The 5000-nt window shown below is 53.2% G+C and overlaps 1 non-coding gene across 1 annotated transcript in view; it reads right to left on the bottom strand.

Annotated features, from left to right (window-relative positions):
* LOC124593313 overlaps window positions 1-520 on the bottom strand; it is a 1910-nt gene extending 1390 nt beyond the window's left edge. Inside the window, exon 1 of the ribosomal RNA XR_006977960.1 lies at window positions 1-520. This exon is cut by the window's left edge and continues 1390 nt beyond it. This is a non-coding gene — a ribosomal RNA (small subunit ribosomal RNA).
* Between the last annotated feature and the right edge of the window lie 4480 nt (window positions 521-5000).

Genomic DNA, 5000 nt, shown 5'->3' with positions numbered 1-5000 from the left:
GGGGCCTCGGATGAGTCCCGTATCGTTATTTTTCGTCACTACCTCCCCGTGCCGGGAGTGGGTAATTTGCGCGCCTGCTGCCTTCCTTGGATGTGGTAGCCGTTTCTCAGGCTCCCTCTCCGGAATCGAACCCTGATTCCCCGTTACCCGTTACAACCATGGTAGGCGCAGAACCTACCATCGACAGTTGATAAGGCAGACATTTGAAAGATGCGTCGCCGGTACGAGGACCGTGCGATCAGCCCAAAGTTATTCAGAGTCACCAAGGCAAACGGACCGGACGAGCCGACCGATTGGTTTTGATCTAATAAAAGCGTCCCTTCCATCTCTGGTCGGGACTCTGTTTGCATGTATTAGCTCTAGAATTACCACAGTTATCCAAGTAACGTGGGTACGATCTAAGGAACCATAACTGATTTAATGAGCCATTCGCGGTTTCACCTTAATGCGGCTTGTACTGAGACATGCATGGCTTAATCTTTGAGACAAGCATATGACTACTGGCAGGATCAACCAGGGAGCTGCGTCAACTAGAGCTGAGCAGCCGGCCGCCCGGGAGTGTGTCCCGGGGGCCCGCGCGAACACGCAAGCGTCCGCTCAATTATTCTGCAAACAGGAGGAGGCTGAGCTCCCCTGCACAATACACCTCGAAACCCTCTCAGGTCCCGGCGGCGCGCAGCGCCGTCCTAAGTACTTGGTCGGGTTCGAGAGAGGCGCAATCGCCCGGAGTTTGGCGAGTAGACGCTTTAGGTGCGACCACCCGTGCTCCCAACTGAGCTTGCCGCTGCCGACAGAGGCCCGGGAGCGTGCTGTCGTGGCATTGCCGGCGGGAGACAACACGCGCCACCTACGGTGGCCGGCAGCTCCAACGCCAGCGCCACAGAAGGACAAAAGCCCCACTTGGGTGCCGAAGCGAACACTCCCAGCACAGCGCACGCGCCAACACGTCCGCACAGCTGCGATACAATCCACCTGCGAGAACCGCAGAGGCGACCGAGCAGCAGACGGCGTCGCGGCGCCGAGCGCCGGGCGGCGGCGCATCCTCAGCGCACACAGTCCTCAATCGGACCAGCACACTGCAGATGTCCACCGCGCTTCGCACCGGGCCCGCGAGGACCTACTTTGGCCGCACGGCGCCGCGTGCAGGGTGCGCCGGCGCGCAGCTGCGCCGCCTGCCGCCTCCGTCGGCCGGCGCGCCTGCCACTGGCCGCCCCCACCAGCCGGCTGTAGCGCGTGCGCCCACGCACCGCGCGGCCAGCACGCCGGGAGGCCCCCCCTCACCGGCCGGGGACGGTCCCACCCAGCCACCGCCGCGTATCGCTTCACACCCACATGCCATTCACGTTCGTGGGCATGGTGGGTATCGCTGAAACAACCGGTTGGTAGCTCAACCGATCGTCGCCATCACTGATTCACCTCTAGCGAGAACAACCGCACCACAACGGTTTACCAGTTGTTCATTTGCGTAACGTCACCAGCAAACGTAGACGTCCATCGCCATTTGCAAATTCAACGATTGTTGCATGCCTGTGTCAGGTGTCACGACACACTATGTCTGCCCACATACACGCAACAACATGTGCACGCTTCGCGAACACGTGGAAGGTGGCCCCCGTACGTATGCGATGTCCATTGCGCGAACGACTGTCAACCGGCCTCTGTCGCATGTCGCAGATGTGGAACGCAGTGCACCATGCTATCACGGTGTGTGAGAAGAGACGACTACGTCTGACAACACGCGCCACTACATCAACAGACGGCTCATGCTGATCGCCATCCACGGCATACCATACTGCAATCCAGCTCTTATAGGGAGACGACACGTAGCTGAGTGCACAATATTTGGACCGTATGGTTCGCCGTTGTTGGCGCAGTCGTGGTACGGTCACACATGTACCACGATGTATCATTCAGTACATGAGGACCAATGTGCAGTACAGTGTGTGATTTGGACGTACAACATCAGCGGACAGTTGACACAAGCCGTACCACAACGTAGGCTGTGCTTCGCCATGCGAATGCCAATGAACAACTGCGAAGGGCATTGAGCATGTACGTCCTGCTGCCATCCGCATTACAGTGTATAGCTGCAAGGTGTTTAACATGAAGCGATACTCTGGGGACCGGGCAGTGCGAGTAGCAAACTATATTGCGGGGGTTGCAGTTAGGCAACACTACACTAATTTAACGCGTCGTATGACAATTACAGAGCAGGTTAAGGCCCAACGTGTGTTGGGTTAAGGCCCAACGTGTGTTGGGTTAAGGCCCAACGTGTGTTGGGTTAAGGCCCAACGTGTGTTGGGTTAAGGCCCAACGTGTGTTGGGTTAAGGCCCAACGTGTGTTGGGTTAAGGCCCAACGTGTGTTGGGTTAAGGCCCAACGTGTGTTGGGTTAAGGCCCAACGTGTGTTGGGTTAAGGCCCAACGTGTGTTGGGTTAAGGCCCAACGTGTGTTGGGTTAAGGCCCAACGTGTGTTGGGTTAAGGCCCAACGTGTGTTGGGTTAAGGCCCAACGTGTGTTGGGTTAAGGCCCAACGTGTGTTGGGTTAAGGCCCAACGTGTGTTGGGTTAAGGCCCAACGTGTGTTGGGTTAAGGCCCAACGTGTGTTGGGTTAAGGCCCAACGTGTGTTGGGTTAAGGCCCAACGTGTGTTGGGTTAAGGCCCAACGTGTGTTGGGTTTAGGCCCAACGTGTGTTGGGTTTAGGCCCAACGTGTGTTGGGTTTAGGCGCAACATAGGTTAGGTTTAGGCGCAACATAGGTTAGGTTAAGGCGCAACATGGGTTAGGTTAAGGCGCAACATGGGTTAGGTTAAGGCGCAACATGGGTTAGGTTAAGGTACAACATGGGTTAGGTTAAGGTACAACATGGGTTAGGTTAAGGTACAATATGGGTTAGGTTAAGGTACAATATGGGTTAGGTTAAGGTACAATATGGGTTAGGTTAAGGTACAATATGGGTTAGGTTAAGGCGCAACATGGGTTAGGTTAAGGTACAATATGGGTTAGGTTAAGGCGCAACATAGGTTAGGCTAAGGCGCAACATAGGTTAGGTTAAGGCGCAACATAGGTTAGGTTAAGGCGCAACATAGGTTAGGTTAAGGTACAATATGGGTTAGGTTAAGGTACAATATGGGTTAGGTTAAGGTACAATATGGGTTAGGTTAAGGTACAATATGGGTTAGGTTAAGGTACAATATGGGTTAGGTTAAGGTACAATATGGGTTAGGTTAAGGTACAATATGGGTTAGGTTAAGGTACAATATGGGTTAGGTTAAGGTACAATATGGGTTAGGTTAAGGCGCAACATGGGTTAGGTTAAGGTACAATATGGGTTAGGTTAAGGCGCAACATAGGTTAGGCTAAGGCGCAACATAGGTTAGGTTAAGGCGCAACATAGGTTAGGTTAAGGCGCAACATAGGTTAGGTTAAGGCGCAACATAGGTTAGGTTAAGGCGCAACATAGGTTAGGTTAAGGCGCAACATAGGTTAGGTTAAGGCGCAACATAGGTTAGGTTAAGGCGCAACATAGGTTAGGTTAAGGCGCAACATAGGTTAGGTTAAGGCGCAACATAGGTTAGGTTAAGGCGCAATACGGGTTAGGTTAAGGCGCAATACGGGTTAGGTTAAGGCGCAATACGGGTTAGGTTAAGGCGCAATACGGGTTAGGTTAAGGCGCAATACGGGTTAGGTTAAGGCGCAATACGGGTTAGGTTAAGGCGCAATACGGGTTAGGTTAAGGCGCAATACGGGTTAGGTTAAGGCGCAATACGGGTTAGGTTAAGGCGCAATACGGGTTAGGTTAAGGCGCAATACGGGTTAGGTTAAGGTACAATACGGGTTAGGTTAAGGCACAATATGGGTTAGGTTAAGGTACACATTGTTGTACGGAAAGGTGTTTTGGGGGGGGGGGGGGCCGGTTTGTTGATTGTGAATATCGTAAGTAAATGACTGCGGCATCATCTGATTTGCCACGTCAGGGTGCACCTTTGGCTCATAACAGGCGGCGCTCTGATTCCATGCTTGTGGCAGACCTGTGTCTTTCATTCCTGCCATTGTTTGTGTGGTGTGACAGGAGGCAGTATTGTGATGTTGGGTGCACCCCTGTGTGGGACATGTGTGGGTGTTGGTGGCTTAGCTGAGCAATGGTGGTTGTCGGAAGGGTGGGATATTCTGTTTTCCGAGTGGACCTCCCGGTCTGGTTATGATAGTGTGGATTGTCTAATGTGGCAGAGAGGATGCACTGGGTGGTGTTCCATGCTGGTGCTTACATATTGTCTGTGTGCCTGTTACAGGCAGAGAGTAGTGCGTGATAAGAGTGTCTGGCTGACGTGTGATTGTGAGCAGAGTCTTTCAGCATGTATACGGACAGGTCTATACATTATCTGTATTCTGATGGCTCTATCTATTACTAATCAGCGCCGTGTATACGTTTAATCCGGTTCCAGTCGAAACTATTGTATCTCTGTACATTAGTGACACGGCGAGCCCGCTATGTAGTTACTCGTCTCGGCAGCTTCCACCGGTGTATGGCAAATGATTATAAGGAATCAGTCTAGTCGTCAATACCGATAGTCTGACGTCACATGTCTGGGGTGGGGGACGCTGCGCCCTTCCGGTGGGTCATGGCCTAGGAAGACTCTTCCCACGCAGGGGGGCTTGGACTGTCATTGACTCTTCCGAGTAATATACTTGCCGTACGTTTTTGTGACTGCGAGTGCAACGCTCACCGGTACCGACATGGATGGAGCGCCTCCTAGCTGCCGCTGAGCATCTGCATTCGTACAGAGAGCAACGCGATCGCGTCTGTAGCTCGTACGTGGTACAGCTGGCAGCTCATGTATATGGACAGCGGGAATGTCGCATATTGGACATAACTCTTCATGAAACGCACGTTATAGGGGTGGATTGCACATTGCGAGTGCGAGCAAAGTCCGCCGTTCATCCGCTGGAGTTGCGAGTTGGGCGGTTGGGGTGGGGCACGAACGGGTGCAGGTGGAGTG

This window comes from Schistocerca americana, unplaced genomic scaffold, assembly GCF_021461395.2.
Source record: "Schistocerca americana isolate TAMUIC-IGC-003095 unplaced genomic scaffold, iqSchAmer2.1 HiC_scaffold_98, whole genome shotgun sequence".
NCBI lineage: Eukaryota > Metazoa > Arthropoda > Insecta > Orthoptera > Acrididae > Schistocerca > Schistocerca americana.
Note: the sequence above shows the minus strand (reverse complement) of the source record. Positions and strands in the feature narration are given on the sequence as shown.